This window comes from Oncorhynchus masou, chromosome 25, assembly GCF_036934945.1.
Source record: "Oncorhynchus masou masou isolate Uvic2021 chromosome 25, UVic_Omas_1.1, whole genome shotgun sequence".
Lineage (NCBI taxonomy): Eukaryota > Metazoa > Chordata > Actinopteri > Salmoniformes > Salmonidae > Oncorhynchus > Oncorhynchus masou.
Genome location: NC_088236.1, coordinates 31,322,183 through 31,342,097, shown reverse-complemented (window position 1 = coordinate 31,342,097; position 19,915 = coordinate 31,322,183). Strand labels below are relative to the sequence as shown.

At 41.5% G+C, this 19,915-nt stretch overlaps 1 pseudogene; it reads left to right on the top strand.

Moving 5' to 3' along the window:
- Nucleotides 1–19,093, top strand: part of LOC135514113 (anthrax toxin receptor 1-like) — a 47,053-nt pseudogene extending 27,960 nt beyond the window's left edge.
- Nucleotides 19,094–19,915: the final 822 nt, after the last annotated feature.

Below are 19,915 nucleotides of genomic sequence, written 5' to 3'. Positions count from 1 at the left end.
TACTCTCTCTCTCTCTTTTTAGTTCTTGTCAGTTATTTTCAGTGGAAACCATTACATTACATTTACATTTAAGTCATTTAGCAGACGCTCTTATCCAGAGCGACTTACAAATTGGACCCTTGCCTAGCACTGTTTAGGAGAGTGATGCTATGTTACCATGGGAAATCAGAGAGCATCCCAGCCTTTGGGATTGGGAAGCACAGGGGAAAATAAGTCTAATTTCAAGTAATTAATATTCATTGCCTTGACCGGGTTAATTTCTTAGTTATAGTTGCTCAACATTTTGTTAGCCATGGACACACCAAGCATGTATTTTCCTATAGATTTAGCAAAGTGAATGAGGAAAATACAGATTATCAATATTTACTAAACATCTCAATGATTTTAATATTCTTCTACATCATCACAGGGCTCTGCCAAAATCCAGCAGGAGGAGCTGGTAGTTAAAAGATGTCCTTTTTTCTGGAACACATTTTACACAGGGTTTCTTGAATTTCCTCATAGCTAAAAACAGAAAAACAAGTGAGCGTGGAGCATAGACTCGCATGTCTTTTACTATTCCCCCACCCCCCTGTAAATAGTAGGAAAAAGGAGAGAGAAAAACAATTCCTGAGCCATGTGTTTTCATGCAACCCTGTTTTTGGCACACATTACTGTGACATATATTTTAATGTGTTTTTGAAGTACATTTGTTTTTTACATTCATGTCACGAGTGTAACCCCCCCCCCCCTCTCTCTCTCACCATAGATTATCCATGAGCCCCCACCAGCGGTAGTGGAAGACAGTTCGGTAGGTAAACCCTTGATGTTGATTATTTTTCTTTTTGGGGGGAGGGGGGGGGGTTTAATATATTTTATATCTTCTATTCTCCAGAAGAAAAGTTTCCATTCACTCACTGTTACACAATGATATGGCTGTTAAATTATGTAATGGCCATTAAGCAGAACATAAATACACTTGCAGCCATTTGTTTTATAGTTAAAGTAGTCACATTCTTTTTTTGGAGATTTTTACTGAACAACAGTTATCCTTGATGTATATTCCCTATCCACGAGAGAAAAAAACTAGGCTACAAGGATAGTGGACTGGCTGACATGTAGCACATCCATTTGGAGTTTTTAATAGGTGTAGGAACCCATTGCTTATGGTCCATTTTCTTCAATAACCTCAACTCACTGACCTTTTAATATTCCCCTGGGTTTTATAGACTGACATATGACCAAGATGTTTCTTCCACCCATGTCATGAGGACAACACCCTCCCACTATGAAGCCCGTCTTTCCCCTCAGCTCATCTTGTCCTAAACCAGCCCTTACTCTCAGCAAAAACATTCTGATAAAAAGGCATGAGAGCTTCTTTGAACAGACCCATCTCTGGTCACTGTACAAACTGATAATCCATTTCTATACCTCCCTGTATGATGATAATAAAGCTGAGAATAATTGTCTGTTTAGATCACTATATGGGATTCCTTTTTTTAGTTTAAGCTTTCAATTAAGGCCTTATTTAAGAGCCATCTGTTTTGGAGTCCCTTGAGATCCCACTGGGAATTCACTGACTAATCTGATTAATCAAATAATTCTTATATAATATTTTCTTTACAATAATACAGCATCGCAAATGACTCTAGTTACGAAACATTCTCAACTAGCAACGGAATTCTATTTAATGACACAGTTTTTACAGCCCATACTCATTTAATAATATTGAAATTATTTTCCTTTTAGTATAAATCCTTTGTTCCATTTCTGGATGCAACTTTGGTTGTAAAGTCAGGAAAGAATAGAGAGGCAGCCAAAAAGGTGTATAGTGACAGTCCAATGTACTTTTCTTCTCAACTTGTATATCATAGATTTACCCGTCCTTTCAGAGGTTTGTGTAAGATATTGTCATAAAATCCCCTCATTAACAAGCACATGGAATATACACAAAAAGTGTGAAGTAATCATCTCCCCCACTCCTCTAATTCAATTAAATCATACAGGAGGTATCTCCTCCAGTTTTCTGTGAAGCTTTTTGCCCATTGTCCGTGTCTCTGTGAGGGCGATGGCGTCAGCCTGTTGTTATTTCCGCCTCCTCTCTGGCAGGCCCTGATCATAGGCCTGATGGATTCGATTAGTGTGAATCTGGGTCTATTAAAGAGCTGAAACATGAGGGGGGCTGTGGGCTCGGTCATTTCCTCTGATCTGACGCATGCCATGGACTGGACGGGAGAAGGCGAGGGGGAGAGAGAGGAGAAGGAGACTAATTTAGACATGAAAAGGAAATCATACTCAGGGCTTGAACTATTAGATTGTAAGTAGGGTATATGAGAGATGGAGAGGCAGAGTGCTTGGTGTATAGGCTGTACCTCAGAACCGACAGTGCCAGTGTTGTATGAAATGATTAATTATCTCACACCCTGAATTTGTATTACCCTGTTTGGGACATTGTGCAAAGAGTGGGATCTTTACACTATTCCCCCCCCCAGGATGAGGAAGAAGATGGGATGCCTAAGAAGAAGTGGCCCACGGTCGATGCCTCCTACTATGGGGGCAGAGGTGTGGGTGGAATCAAAAGGATGGAGGTGAGCTTCGCTGGAACCCTGCTGTATTTAAGCTCTGACAAGCTGATTTCATAATACTGTACTTGCCCTCAATCGTCTGTCAATCTACAACTGTTCTCTCCATGCTATTTGATCTAGGAACTCTGTTTGACAGATCAGCAATGGCAAACAATCAAGCACACACTATGTGGTTGGCCGAGCGCGCCCCCATTCACATCGACGGGGCTGTAGTGGTGCGGGTTGAGTGCTTAAAGTTCCTCGGTGTCCACATCACCAAGGACTTATCATGGTCCAAACACACCAACACAGTTGTGAAGAGGGCACGATAATGCCTCTTCTCCCTCAGGAGGCTGAAAATATTTGGCAGGGGCCCTTAGCTCCTCATAAAGTTCGACAGCTGCACCATAGAGAGCTTGACTGGCTGGATCACCGCCTGGTATGGCAACTGCTCTGCATCTGAACACAAGGCGCTACAGAGGGTGGTGCTGCGTACGGCCCAGTATGCACCAGTACGCAGGACCTCTATACCAGGCGCTGTCAGGGGAAGCACCTAAAAATTGTCAGACTCCAGCCACCCAAGTCATAGACTGTTCGCTCTGCTATCGCATGGCAAGCAGTACCAATGCACCAAGTCTGGAACCAACAAACCCTGAACAGCTTCTACCCCAAAGCCATAAGACTGCTAAATAGTTAACCAAAGAGCTGGTCAGACTATCTGCATTGACCCTTTTTGCACTAACTTTTTCGACTCCTCATATACGCTGCTGCTACTGTTCATTATCTATAAATATTTACCTCAATTACCTCGTACTCCTGCACCTCGACTCGGTACTGGTACTCCCTGTATATAGCCAAGTTATCGTTACTCATTGTGTATTTGTTCCTTGTGTTATTTTTCCTCAATTTTTCTCTCTGAGTTGTTGGGAAGGGCCCGTAGGTAAGCATTTCACTGTTATGCTTCATAAACAACAGGTGTAGACTGTGACAAATTGAATGTGCCAGGTTGAAATGAAGCTAGACATGTTTAAAAATCTCTGCTTGTTATTATTTGTCAGGTGCGTTGGGGTGAGAAAGGCTCTACTGAGGAGGGAGCCAAACTGGAGAAGGCAAAGAATGCCAGGGTGAAAATGCCTGAGCAGGAGTTCATACAGTCCCCCACCCGCATTCTCAATAATGGCATGCGCAAGCCTCCAGGCCCTCACAAGTGGTACTCACCAATCAAGGTATTAACATGGCCAATATAAAAGAAACGCATTGCACACAAAGCTGTCAAGTTCAATCACATACACAACATGGCTTCCTATATTATATACACAGAGTGTACAAAACATTATGAACTTGGCATAGACTGACCAGGTGAATACAGGTGAAAGCTATGATCCCTTATTGTTGTCCCTTGTTAAATCCACTTACATCAATTTAGTGAAGGGGAGGAGACAGGTTAAAAAAGGATTCTTAAGCCTTGAGACAATTGAGACATGGATTGTGTATGTGTGCCATTCAGAGGGTGAATGTGCAAAACAAAATATTTAAGTGCCTTTGAACAGAGTATGGTAGTATGTGCCAGGCACACAGGCTTGTGTCAAGAACAGCAACGGTGCTAGGTTTTTCACGCTCAACAGTTTCCCATGTGTATCAAGAATGGTCCACCACCCAAAGAACATCCAGCCAACTTGACACAACTGTGGGAAGCATTGGAGTCAACATGGGCCAGCATCCCTGTGGAACGCTTTTGACACCTGGTAGAGTCCATGCCCCAAAGATTTGAAGGTGTCCAGATGGGGGGGGGGGGGTGCAAGTCAGTATTAGGAAGGTGTTCTTAATGTTTTGTATATCTTGTGTATAGACTGATGGGATGGGTTGAAGCTGGAGTTGACTATGTAGGAATTTCATGTGGAACATTTGAGTGTTGGTGTCCCAGTCCTTAGGTGACCACTGGCATGGTGCCCCTACACACAGGTCCAGGAGCTAGTTAAAGGCATTGTTCTATACATCCTGACAGTCAGCAGGGGATAGCTAATATAAACCAGATACACATTTGACTGACCTCCAAGAGACAAGGGCTGCAGAGCTTGCAGTTTTGTGAAGAAAAACAGATTATTTTCCAACCTCTTAGCAGTGGCTGGGTCTATGCAGAATTCACAATGATCAAATATCATTTGTTCAGGCTCTGGCTTTGAGGAGGAAAATTGAAATAATCTGAGTCAGATGTTTTATCATTAAATCGGATTACGATCTACAAAGTGAATCCTCTTGTTGGTGACAGATAGGCATTCAATGACAAATTTGTGGAGTTGGAGTGTAAATATACATGCTGTATAGTGACTTAGTCACAATACACACAAACCCACAAAAAAACAAAAAGCATCTTAAAAGGTCTTATTGGTATTGTGTACTGCTCTGTGATTGCAGGGCAAATTGGACGCTCTGTGGGTGTTGCTGTCGAAAGGCTATGACCGCGTGTCTGTGTTGAGGCCACACCCAGGAGACAAGGTAAGAGCCAACAAGCTGAATACATGTAGACCGAGCAAGGCTCATGTGAGGACAATAATCAGACCCACTTATACAAGCCAACTCTGACTGCTTCAGAATGAACCCAGTGCTCCCTGAAATACATCATGGTTTCCATGGCAGGAAAACGACTTCTCTTTGCACTTTTCCTGATCCAGAAACCTGTAACCAACTGACATGTGCAGTAACACAATTGTTATGTACAGGAGTCTCTAAAACATACAGTACTTTAGCTATACTATTATATCACCACATGATGTTTATTGACCTGTTTAAATCTCTCAGACCGAAAGGTTCTGAAGTTCAACTATTTAACAAGAAGGTTTTACCTACCCCAAGTGCATTGAGTGCTTGTCTTTTCCTACGAGCACTGACTTTGCTGAACAACTTTGTTGGGGGAAAGGTACTTGCTACAATTGTGATATTTTGTTGTCTCACCTAGCTATCTACAGATGAATGCACTAATGTAAGTCGCTCTGGATAAGAGTGTCTGCTAAATGACAATGAAATGAAATAAATTAAATAATTATATACACTACCATTCAAAAGTTTGGGGTCACTTAGAAATGCCCTTCTTTTTGAAAGAAAAACCTATTTTTTTTGTCCATTTAAAATAACATCAAATTGATCAGAAATACAGTGTAGACATTGCTAATGTTGTAAATGACTATGGCTGGAAACGTCAGATTTGTATAATGGAATATCTACATAGGCCCATTATCAGCAACCATCACTCCTGTGTTCCAATGACACGTTGTGTTAGCTAATCCAAGTTGATAATTTTAAAAGGGTAATAGATCATTAGAAAACCCTTTTGCAATTATGTTAGCACAGCTGGAAACTTGTGCTGATTAAAGAATAATTAAAACTGTCCTTCTTTAGACTAGTTGAGTATCTGGTGCAGATTCGATTACAGGCTCAAAATGGCCAGAAACAAAGACCTTTCTTCTGAAACTCATCAGTCTATTCTTGTTCTGAGAAATGAAGGCTATTCCATGTGAGAAATTGCCAAGAAACTGAAGATCTTGTACAACGCTGGGTACTACTCCCTTCACAGAACAGTGCAAACTGGCGCTAACCAGAATAGAAGGAGTGGGAGGCCCCGGTGCACAACTGAGCAAGAGGACAAGTACATTAGTGTCTAGTTGAGGACTCGCCTCACGAGTCCTCAACTGTCAGCTTCAATAAATAGTACCTGCAAAGCACCAGTCTCAATGTCAACAGTGAAGAGGCGAATCCCCCAGATCATCACAGTGGGTGCAAGACATTGTGGCTTGTAGGCCTCTCCAGGTCTCACACCCACTGAAATCTGGTGGATCGGTGATGATCTGGGGTGCTTCAGCAAGGCTGGAATCGGGCAGATTTGTCTTTGTGAAGGATGCATGAATCAAGCCACGTGCAATGTTGTCCTGGAAGGAAACTTGCTTCCTTCTGCTCTGACAATGTTCCCAAACTCTGAGGATTGTTTTTTCCAGCAGGACAATGCTCCATGCCACACAGCCAGGTCAATCAAGGTGTGGATGGAGGACCACCAGATCAAGACCCTGTCAGATCAAGACCCTGAACCAGCCCAATCTCCAGACCTGAACCCCTTTGAAAACCCCTGGAATGTGATCAAGAGGAAGATGGATGGTCACATGAATTTCTTTTGCGCCAGGAGAAGCATAAAGTCACCCAACATCGATGTGAAAGACTGGTGGAGAGCATGCCAAGACACATGAAAGCTTGGATTGAAAATCAGGGTTATTCCACCAAATATTTATTTCTGAACTCTTCCTAAATTAAAACATTAGTATTTGCTGTTTAAAAAATTACTTTGCATTATTTGAGGTCTGACAATACTGCATGTAATTTATTATTTATTTTTTATTTTTGTAATTTATTTTTTTATTTTTTTTATTTTTTAAAAACTATTTTCTATATTGTAGAATAATAGTGAAGACATCAAAACTAGGAAATAACACATATGGAAAGTAGCCATTTTAGATTCTTCAAAGTAGCCACCCTTTGCCTTGATAACAGCTTTGCACACTTCTTTGCATTCTCTCAACCAGCTTCATGAGGAACATATGCTGAGCACTTGTTGGCTGCTTTTCCTTCTCTGCGGTCCAACTCATCTCAAACCATCTCAATTGGTTTGAGGTCAGGTGATTGTGCGGCCAGGTCATCTGATGCAGCACTCCATCACTCTCCTTCTTGCTCAAATAGCCCTTACACAGCCTGGAGGTGTGTTGGGTCATTGTCCTGTTGAATAACAAATAATAGTCCCACTAAGCGCAAATCAGATGGGATGATATATCGCTGCAGAATGCTTTGGTAGCCATGCTGCTTAAGTGTGCCTTGAAGTCTAAATAAATCACAGACAGTGTCACCTGCAAAGCACCATCACACCACCACCTCCATGCTCCATGGTGGGAACCACACATGAGATCATCCATTCACCTACTCTGCATCTCACAAAGACACAGCGGTTGGGACAAAAAAAATCAAAAATTTGGACGCATCAGACCCAAGGACAGATTTCCACCGGTCTAATGTCCCTTTCTCGTGTTTCTTGGCCCAATCAAGTCTCTTCTTGTTATTGGTGTCCTTTTAGTAGTGATTTCTTTGCAGCAATTTGACCATGAAGGCCGGATTCGCGCAGTCTCCTCTGAACAGTTGATGTTGAGATCTGTCTGTTACTTGAACTCTGAAGCATTTATTTGGTCTGCAATTTCTGAGGCTGATAGCTCTAACTTATCCTCTGCAGCAGAGGTGACTCTGGGTTTTCCTTTCCTGTGGCGTCCTCATGAGAGACAGTTTCATCATAGCGCTTGATGAGTTTTGCAACTGCTCTTGAAGAAACTTTCAAATTTCTTGAAATGTTCCAGATTGACTGACCTTCATGTCTTAAAGTAATGATGGACTGTCGTTTCTCTTTACTAATTTGAGCTGTTCTTGCCATAATATGGACTTGGTCTTTTACCAAATAGGGCTATCTTCTGCATACCACCTCTGCCTTCTCACAACACAACTGATTGGCTCAAACCTGTTAATTGAAATGCATTCCAGGTGACTACCTCATGAAGCTGTTTGAGAGAATGCCAAGAGTGTGCAAAGCTTTGAAGAATCTCAAATACAAAATATTTGTTGATTTGTTTAAAACTTTTTGGGAGGTTACTACATTATTGCATGAGTTATTTCATAGTTTTGATGTCTTCTATTATTCCACAATGTAGAAAATAGTAAAAATAAAGAAAAACCCTTGAATGAGTAGGTGTTCTAAAACGTTTGACTGGCAGAGTATGTACGTTATATTTAAATAGGGAACTATGAAATCCAAGCAAAAAGGGAATTAGGTTTTTAATGTCACGTGCCTTAGACCACTGTGCCACTCGGGAGGCAATATAATTAACCCCATCACTCCCACCACCTCCATAAAGCCAGTCTGTTTTTATTTGGTGACTCATGAATCAGGCTTGGCATAGGGGTTGGCAGGAGTACATTTTGAAACAACAGAAAATGTAGCAACTGAAATAGGCACAGCTGTTAGCAATAAAGCAGACATAGAAAGAGAGAATCCCAATTGAATGAGTTCACCCCCGTCCACTCAACTCACTTCAGAGGGTGATATCTACTAAGCTAACATATGGAATTGTTTTCAGATGGTTATAGCATTGAGCATTTTGCTATTTTATTTTAGAACCCCTGTAGGCATAAACAAAGTATAAAAACATTATTTGATGAAACATTGAATTTGGCCTTACTGCTGTTAACCCATAGAAATGCATTGAATAACACATTCATACATTGGAAAACAGTCAAAAAAACAAATCAAAAGGAAGAATGTTTGTTTTTAAGTGTTTGTCCTGTATCTGAGCGATATGAGAAAGCTAAGGTTATATATATATATATTTTTTTTTACATATATTTAACCCCTTTTGTTTTGGCACATTCTACCCCATATTCACTTGTATTCATTTCTACCACCCAGTACCGGGTTACCTTCAGACGACTCTTGTGGAGCCTCTGAGTCTCAGGTTTCGATAGTGAGATCCAAATAGTTACTAGCTCAAACACTGATTCAGTGGATTGCGACCATTGAGCTATTAAAGAAATGGACTCAGCCTCCAAGATAACCAACCGTTGTTTTCAACGTACACTACTCACACTCACATACGCCATTTCGAATTTGCTGCCATCTTTCTAGATCCGGTTTTACTGGGATTACTATGCATGTGGACAGACAGCTGGATCACGCGAACATTCTCCGGGAACTCAGCCAGCTCAGGGAGTGTGCCAAGCATGTGGACAGCTAAACAAACCATCCGCCACTTCCCCCTCGCCAGCTGGGCTCATAACATCAGAGTATGAATATAAAATGTTCATATCTTCGGCTGTGAGTGATGGGGGGGGACGGCATCAGCGACAATCATTTGAATAATTCAATGCATGTGATGACTAAAGTCACTTATTAGGAATTTTCTAATTTGGCTTCTTTATGGGGCCGTCTATGGGAATTGTCTTGCTGGGCCTTAGGGTAGTTAACTATCCTCTGGTAATTTGAAAGCGTGCTTCCAGACCGGAATCCTGGGCCTTGATGCGATGCAGCCCATGCAAAAACAGGAAGTCTCTAGTGTAAACACACAGGGTTTTATTTAATAAAAGGTGTTGATGTCAACAATTTTTAGCGCGGCCACGGACATCGACCTCAGATGTTTTTAACAGAAGGTAAATTAAATATAACCCCTCTTGACAACTCCTCCTCCCAGACTGGCTGACTTCTACTGTTCAGAACCTGTCCTTGGAGAGTTACAGGCTTGTGATAAGAGCTGTGGTCCGGTGTGACTGGGCTGGGGGCTGGGAGGGAGAACAGAGAGGAATATTGATTCTGTAGACTCTACTTCCTCCTTCACTTAAACCTAGTTTTCTACATGGAACCAAAAAGAGTTCTCCTATGGGGACAGCTGCAGAACCCTTTTGGAACAATTTTTTCTAAGAGTGTAAGGTACCCAGCAGGGCAAGGGTAAGCACTGGGGCATGCAGGGGGCACATGAAAGGTTTTGGACACTGACTGCAAACAAAGACCAATGCAGTTTTCTTAGGTAGAACTGTTTACTGCAGCTCCATTGGCCTGCACTTTCCACCGTAAGATGGTGACGAGAGACAGTGGAAATGACACAGAGACATCAGAAAATGTGGAACATTGTCATGACTCATGACATTGCCTTCAGCAAAGGATGGCACACGAGAAAAAAGCTACAAAATAAAAATGACACTCTATTGCCTATCACACTATAGATGACTGCTGGCTTTAATCACCACTAAGCCTTTCATAATTAACAGTAGGAGTTCAACCTTCAGAAAGCTGTTAATTAGTACACAGGAAGCTAGGTGGAGAGCTTGTTGACTCTCAGTTGTTGACTCTCAGTGAACAAGGCTGCTCTGGTTGCAATTAAGATCTCAAGTCAAGGCATTTGTTTTTCGTTCACCTCAAATCAATGCATCTGCGAGGGACAGAATCTGGTCAGGACACAAGCAATACTGCCTCTGGACATTACCTACTCAGTCCGATGCCCTTTATCCAATTTTCCAGTGCCTTGACAGGGCTAGTCGGGAGAGAGCTGAGCCCAATTAGAGACAAGGAAAACGTTGAGGTGGTGACATTAGGGTTGCAAAGCTACTGGTCATTTATCAAACTTACCAGAATCTTCAGTAATTTTGCCATTGATTTCTTGTTAATTACCAATCTTTAAAAAATGTTTTATCCATATATAGTATTCATTTTTATATCGGTGTCAATGTTGTTCATGAGTTTCTAGCAGATAGACCATATGTTCAAGAGAAAATTGCCAAATTAATTAAATAATCAATGGCAACATTTTCAATGAACTCTTTCAACTATTGACTTTTTCCACAAATGCCACCAGTGTGACACATATTGACATGGTGCATGTGCATTTCTAAAGTATATTTCATGCTTAAACCCTCATATCAAACACCAATGGTATTCACTGAGTTGCTGGTTTATATTTAGAATCATGTTTTACGTCTTTGTCCTACCTATTATTTTAAAATCATCTTATTTAATCTTCCATGTGATATTGCCGCACAGACGGCCAGAGATAATTATAGACACCTGTGATAATCTGCTGTACTCAAGGGCCACTAAAAGTGTGTGCAAGATGGCAATCGGCAAATTTAGCATGGTGGCAGCACTTTTTTAATTTGTTTGTTTTAAACATCACTGGAAATAATTGCATCTGCATCTAGATGAAAGAATGGTACATTTTCAGCAACTTCTCAGCCCTGCCAACACTTTTGATGGCATCTAGCACTTCGGATTTGGAAGGAATGTTATATACTTCAATAGGCCATGGCACAAACCAAAACAATCATCCAAGGCCAGTAAGAAATCACAAATTACTTGTTGAGATCTTATAACTCTATGCCTTCTCCTATTGAGTGATATCCATCAATGCCCTCCACCTCAGTTTATCACAAACACCATTAAACGGCCTATGCACCTCCTGCAAACGTTGGGTTAAGACTAACTGCAAAGCTTTGGTATGTTTGGAATGCGTGCAGTTGATTAATCTAAAATGCAGCCGTCCTAGTTTTGGGCATGGGGTCAATGAAACTTACCTTCGCTGTCGGTGTGCTGTACCGCGGGGGTGTGTGAGCATTGAAGGTGGAGTGGGACCAGAGGACTCACCTAGGATGGAGAGCGCACCAGAGGAGGGGGGCTCCACAGCAGCGCACAGGCCACCAGAGGCGGGGAACGTGGTGGTGAGGACGACAGAGCAGCGGTAGGTGAGCTGGCAATGCGTGCACCTGGGGAGGGGTGCTCCATAGCAGCAGAGGCAGTGCAGCGGGAGGAGGTTACAAGTGGATCGGGAATTCAGCGAGGTTTACATTTAAACGCCAGAATCCTACTACCGAAAATTGATTAGATATGCCTGTTGGTTCGCAAATTAGAGGTGGGTGACTTATGTTTTACAGAGACGGTGGGATTCATCTGTTCGTGAATCAGAAATTGAGATGGACAATTACTCTGTCAGGAAGGATCGGAATCAGAACGGTGGGGGTTTATTTGCCTTTGTAAGCTCAAATATTGCTTATAAAGTCAGTTTGGATTTAATCGATGATGTGGACATTGTCTGGCTGGATGTCTGGTTTCCCAATAACAAGCTGATTTTTGTTGGGTGTGTTACGGCCTGCCAATCAGAATGAATTCTATTAAGGTCTCTAAATTATCAAACTGTAGTGATTCCCTGGTGAAGGAAATCATTTTGTTAGGTGATTTCAATACTGATGTCTGCAAAATGGATAGCCCAACCTGGATAGCCCAACCAGATGACTATATTTATGCACTTCTGTAGATTATTTGCTCTGACCCAAATGATAAAAGATCCACCAGGGTATGTGAAACAGTGCAAAGTTTGATTGACTTATTGTTGATGTCTGATAAATCCAACATTTTTCAGAGTAATAGTAATATAAATTTTTATTACATTTTGCACAAGGAGAGTTTTTAAAGATATATTTAGGTGTCACTAAACTGTTAAACAACAGTGTTGAAATGTTTAGGGAGCAAGTGGGTAAACTTGACTGGGCACCTGTGCTGGATAGTGTAGGGGTAGACAGTGCCTGGGAAGTGAAATGTAGATTCCTTGATGTGGTGAATGTGATGGTTCCCCTAAGACGGGTCAGGGTAAAGCGGAGCGAGCCCTTGATTTAATCATGACATTCTAGACTCAAGAGCAGCCTGATTTTTCTCCTATATAAACGTCACAAATGAAGCACAGAGAAGGATGGATGAAGCTAAGCGGGGTTACTTTGCTGATTTTTGAAATCATTGAGAGCAAAAATTACCCTAAAAAGCTTTGGAGATCATTTTAAGGAACTATGGTGTAGTAGTTCTACCAAAAACAAACTGTTGCCAGTAAGCTGGTAAGCAAGCTGCCCACCAGTTCTGGTTTGTATGGAAACAATCAAGTCAATAAGTATTATGCAGAGCCAAACGTTCTCTTTTGTAAAGGTAGCAACAGCTAAAATAGCCAGTACACTAGTGAAGCTTAAATGCCCAAAAACCACAGGCCTGGATAATATTCCTGTGAGGTTTCTTAGAGATTCTGCTGAGATTATTACCTATATTGTTAATCTTTCTGTTGAACAAGGCATCTTTCCCAGGGATGAAACAAGCTAAAGTTATACCTCTGTATAAGGGGATAAAGTCTGACCCTGGGAATTATAGGCCTGTATCTACCCTCGGTATACCATCAAAGATCCTGGAGAGATTTGTACATAAGCAAATTTATGAATATGTCAACCAAGTCTAATGAATGATTTTCAGTCAGGGTTCAGAGAAACATACTCCACTTATTCACATCTACTTTACTTGACTGACTTCATCAGGAAAGAGATTGATGAGGGAAATCTGTGTGGAATGGTACTGCTTGACCAACAGAAGGCCTTTGATACAGTTAACCACTGTCACCTAATCTCCAAACTAGAGGCACTAGGGTTAAGCAGTATCCCTATAGGCTAGGTAAAGTCCTATTTGTCAGGTAGGGAGCAAGTGGAAGAGGTTAATGGTTCACTGTCTCTGACAAAACCAATGAGTTTTGGCATTCCGCAAGGGAGCGTGCTTGGGCCTCTACTGTTATAAACGATATGAACGATGCCTGTTCTTGTCGTCTTTTCCTTTATGCGGATGACTATACATTTATGTTGTCTCATAAAAGTACAAATATGTTGGAGAGCATACTTAGTACAGAGCTTACTAACATTAGCAAATGGCTTAGAGATGATGCGCTGCACTTAAGTAAAACTGACGCAGTTATTTTGGGGTCCAGACCTAAAATGTGTAGGTCCTCTGAAATCAGAGTGGAGTTATGGGGTGAGGTGCTGACTACTAAAATCTCTGTTAGCTACCTGGGACGCATCCTTGATGTAAGCCTGGGAGGTGTGAGCATGGCCACTAAAGTGTTAGGGAAGGTTAAGGTGGCCAGAACTGCGTTTTTGGCTAAAAAGTCCAAGTGGTTTGACAAGGACTCCATGAATGTTAACCACTGCTCTCATTCAATGCCATTTTGACTACGCTAGTACTTCCTGGTTTGGGGGCTTATCTAAGCTTCTGAAGGGGAAGCTTCAGATTGCCCAGAACAAGCTGATCAGGGTAGTACTGAAAGTGAGTCCATGGACTGGGTTTGGTTTACAGGAGTATTTATGGTTCTGCGCCCAGATGTCTAACTGATTACTTTCTCCATATTAGGGATGCACACTCACTCACAGCACCTGATCAGGTGTTGCAAATGTGTGCTTATACAGGTTCAGGAGTAATGCTGGGAAAGGTATTTTCTTGTATACTGGAGCCTCGGAGAGGAATTGCCTCTGCCCATAAAAACTGTCCAGTGTGGGCAGCTTTAAAAATAAAGTAAAACAACTGTTTGATGCCTTCTGTGCCCATTTAGAATGTACCATACGATGTAATTGCAATGATAAGATATGTTCTTCTGCTTTGTTTTAGTTTTATAATCATCTCTCTGTCATACTGTGTTCAACAATGTCTCAAGAAGACCACAATGGAAATAAGTCCCAGACTTTATCCTCAATGATTTTACTTATGTGCATTTATGGCTTTACGTTTTGTATGTGCATGTTTTTTAAAATGTTTGAATTAATAAACTAAACACTAGTTGTCTTGTGATAATTACATACAATCCTTATAAGATACCAAAATTCTGGTAGTCAGCAGTAGACATCCTAATAGCGTTCCAGAAACGTGTAGAATCTATCCCAAGGTGCATTGAAGCTGTTCTGGCTTGTGGTGACGCAAAACAATAGCCAGCCAAACCACTGGCTATTGTTTAGAATATAAATACATGAATCTTAAATCATAGGTACTCTCTGATCTTTGTCCTTTTAAGGATTAGGACTTTGACATTGTTTAGCATCACAAATATCTTCTTTTTTTTGCAGCAAGGATATTTTTTGGGATTTAGCACTGACACTATGCAGACATGAATCATAAGGGGAAATCAGAGAATGTGTGTTTGTCTCCCCAACCCAGCAATATGAAACAGAAGTGTAGACGACGGACAATGTACATGCCCTTAAAAAGTTGGTTGCCATAATGTAGGAACATCTAGTGTAGCGATCAGTCCATTCCACGTTGTTATGCCTCCAGATTTATTTTATTTAACAGCAAATTCAACTGACCAGCTCACCTGACAAAGCAATAAAATAAAAGTGTGTCAGTGGAGGCTGCTGAGGGGAGGACAGCTCATAATAATGGCTGGAACGGCGCGAATGGAATGGCAGCAAACGTGCTTGACGTATTTGATACCATTCTACTGATTCCGCTCCAGCCATTACCACGAGCCCGTCCTTCCCAATTTAAGGTGTTACCAACCTCCTGTGATGTGTCTTGTCACTGGTGTCTGTGGAACATCAATGTGACTGACTTTCATAATTTTAATCCTGAGCTCTGTCTCTCAAGCCACTTTTATACCTGGTTCTAACATGCGTCATTTGCCCTGATCTTGTCCTCATTCTGATGTGCCCACAATTTTTGTCAGGCGTAGTTAAAAGACACATTGGGAACTGATCAGATCTTATAAGTATAAACGGGCAAGATGAAGGACTCATGTTAGCGGCAGATATAAACAGGGCTTTAGATATGTGTGGAGACTGGATAATGCATACCTTTTTAATGCCTTTTACTATGAAGCACACCACCTCTACAACAGACCAGTGGATTCAGAAGTAGTACATTGCGTTTTTCTCACCTTGTCTCTGTCTTACGTTTCAGGGCCGATGCATGAACTTCACCCAGGTCAAGTTCAATCCTTCTCCTCGCTACCCCCACTACAACCATCACTCAGCCCCCATCTACACACCTCCAAGAGGATCTAGTCCACCGCCTCCCCAAGGCATGCTCCCCCCTCCCCCAACAGCCCCCCAGCATCCCCTTCACCATCCTCCACCTCCACACTGCCCTCAACACCCCCTCCTTTTTTTACCATTACACCTCCACCTTACACTCCTCCTCCAACTCGAGCCCTTCCTCCAACCACTCTGTATATATCCCCTCCTCCTATGTGCCCCCCCTCCCCTCCACCACCTGCATCCCCAACCGGCGCTCTACCCCTTCCACCAGGACGAGGCTCCCTGCCACCACCTCCTACCCGCCCACCACCATGCCCATCTGTAGATCCTCAGTAGTGATTGGAAGAGAGAGGGACACGGGATGACTAGGACAAGGAAGATCAACAGGAATTTGTCCTGTCTCCCCTAAGTCTTTGACTGTCCCCTCATTCCACTGCCAGTCAGGATATCTGTGTGGCTCACACCACAAACAACCAGCTGATGACTTGACAACTATTTGTCTACAGTGGCCCATGTACACATCTAGGTCAACAGTACAAAGATAAGTTGTACACTAAAGGTTCTACAGACGTCTCCTGATGGACAGCTTTCCTCATAGAAATACATCTATGTTGTCCATAGATGGCCAGGTCTGTTACCTTGTCAAGGTCATGAGGGCTAAGCTCATCTCTTCCATTCTAGAACCAACAAGAATGGACGGATATCGTTGTGACAAAGCAAAGCCAAGTGTTGGATGTTTGCCTCTTTTTCAAAAAAATTAAGGCTCTAGAGAGTTGGCATTATATTAGGTATTATATTCAGAAAAGAATGGATAGATGTCTCCAAATGACATTCCAATAATGTATCAGTCTGAATTTTATACATTTAATATTTGTTTCTCACAGACAAATAGGTTATTATGAGCAGCGGAATGATTTTTTGCCTGTGGTAGTTCCTTTAGAGAATAGCCAAACTAAATCCAGTAAATGTAATATCTCAATGAATCCCAAAGTCCCAGTGCCAGTCACCCTGCTGCACTGCACAATTGTCAAGTCAATGGCAGGTTTGCATAATGTCAGCATAGAGGATGATTTAGTGCCTTATTGAGCCTTTTAAATGGGCAGTGTAGTTAATGTGATTTTTCCATTATTTTTTGTATTTTTAGTATTCTACACTATAATGTCGAAAGTACACTCTGAAATGATTATAATGTCCTTTTTGTGTAAGAACTGATAAACTTTTTTTTCATCTGCACACCCACACGACCAGTCTGAGCATTTCAATGGCAAAAGGAGGCTCAGGGAAATAAATGATAGAACATACAGTACCAGTCAAAAGCTTGGACACACCTAGTTATTCCAGGGTTTTTCTTTGTTTCCTATTTTCTACATTGTAGAATAATAGTGAAGACATCAAAACTATGAAATAACACATGGAATCATGTAGTAACCAAAAAAAGTGTTAAACAAATCAAAATATATTTGAGATTCTTCAAAGTAGCCACCCTTTGCCAAGAGTGCAAAGCTGTCAAAGGCATTCTCTCAACCAGCTTCATGAGGTAGTCACATGCTTTGCATTTCAATTAAAAGATGTGCCTTGTTAATTTGTGGAATTTCTTTCCTTAATGCGTTTGTGGCAATCAGTTGTGTTGTGACAAGGTAGGGGTGGAATACAGAAGATAGCCCTATTTGGTGAAAGGCCAAGTCCATATTACGGCAAGAACAGCTAAAATAAGCAAAGAGAAACGCCAGTCCATCATTACTTTAAGTCAATGTGAAAAATTAAGGACTTTGAAAGGTTCCTCAAGTGCAGTCGCAAAAACTAGTTATGATGAAACTGGCTCTCATGGGGACGCCAGAGGAAAGGAAGACCCAGAGTCACCTCTGCTGCAGAGGATAAGTTCATTAGAGTTAACTGCACCTCAGATTGCAGACCAAATAAATGCATCACAGAGTTCAAGTAACAGACAGATCTCAACATCAACTGTTAAGAGGAGACTGCGTGAATAAGGCCTTCATGGTCGAATTGCTGCAAAGAAACCACTACTAAAGGACACCAACAACAAGAAGAGACTTGCTTGGGCCAAGAAACACAAGCAATGGACATTAGACTGGTGGAAATCTGTTCTTTGGTCTGATGAGTCCAAATGATAGATTTTTGGTTCCAACCTCCGTGTCTTTATGAGACACAGAGTAGGTGAATGGAAGATCTCTGCGTGTGTTTCCCACGGTGAAGAATGGAAGAGGCGTGATTGTGTGGTGGTGCTTTGTTGGTGACACTGTCAGTGATTTATTTAGAACTCAAGACACACATAATCAGCAATGGCTACCACAGCATTCTGCAGCCATACGCCATTCCATCTAATTTGCACTTAGTGAGACTATCGTTTGTTTTTGAAAAGGACAATGACCCAACACACCCCCAGGCTGTGTAAGGGCTATTTGACCAAGAAGGAGAGTGATGGAGTGCTGCATTAGATGACCTGGCCTGCACAATCACCTGACCTCAACCCAATTGAGATGGTTTGAGATGAGTTGGACTGCAGAGTGAAGGAAAATCAGCCAACAAGTGCTCAGCATATGTGGGAACTTCTTCAAGAGGTTTGTAAAAGCATTCCATGTGAAGCTGGTTAAGAGAATGCCAAGAATGTGCAAAGCTGTCATTAAGGTAAATGCTGGCTACTTTTTTAGGAATTTCAAATATATTTTTATTTGTTTAATACTTTTTTTGGTTACTACATGATTCCATATGTGTTATTTCATAGTTTGATGCTTTTGCTATTATTCTACAATGTAGAAAATAGTAAAAATAAAGAGAAACCCTTGAATAGGGTATGTAGGTATGTCCAAACGTTTGACTGGTACTGTATCTTTGGAGTTATTTTTAATAAACACACAGTGATTTATTAGACATACATTGATATAAACATTCAAAAGACTGCATGGGGGCTTTAATTAAAAACACAATGTTATCTGAGAGCAATTACATTCCCGTGGTTTAAGTAATTTGTTAATGCATGTAACAGTGTTTGATTAATTAATGGGTGTTTGTTAGTTTATCATTCATAACATTTTTTTTAATACATTGTGTATAAATGTCTGTGTCTTTGTATTGTTCACTCAGCATTGGAGTATGGTTGTCACAGTGAACAAATTAATTATTGCAAATAAATGAACGTAAATGTGTGCAAACGAGTCCTTACAATTATATGAAATTCCTGTCAGCAGTATCAATGGTTAATGTGACATAGTTGGGTTTAATTTTGTATACGCTATATATACAAAAGTATGTGGACACCCCTTCAAATGAGTGGATATGGATATTTCAGCCACACCCGTTGCTAACAGATGTATAAAATCGAGCACACAGCCATGCAATCTTGATAGACAAACATTGGCAGGAGAATGGCCTTACTGAAGAGCTCAGTGACTTTCAACGTAGCATCGTGATAGGATGCCACCTTAACAAGTCAGTCAAATTTCTGCCCCGCTAGAGTTGCCCTGGTCAACTGTAAGTGCTGTTATTGTGAAGTGGAAAGGTCTAGGAGCAACAACAGCTCAGCCACGAAGTGGTAGGCCACACAAGCTCACAGAATGGGGCCGCCAAGTGCTGAAGCGTGTAAAAAATTGTCTGTCCATGGATGCAACACCCACTACCGAGTTGCAAAACTCACTAAAGAGTTCCAAACTGCATCTGGAAGAAACATAAGCACAAGAACTGTTCATCGGGAGCTTCATTAAATGGGTTTCCATGGGTTTCCATGGCTGAGCAGCATCGACGCAAGCATCGGCTGGAGTGGTGTAAAGCTTGCTGCTATTGGACTCTGGAGCAGTGGAAATGAGATTCTCTGGAGTGATGGATCATGCTTCACCATCTGGCAGTCTGACGGACAAATACACTACCTGCCCTAATGCATAGTGTCAACTGTAATGTTTGGTGAAGGAGTAATAATGGTCTGGGGCTGTTTCATGGTTCGGGCTAGGCCTCTTAGTTCCAGTGAAGGGAAA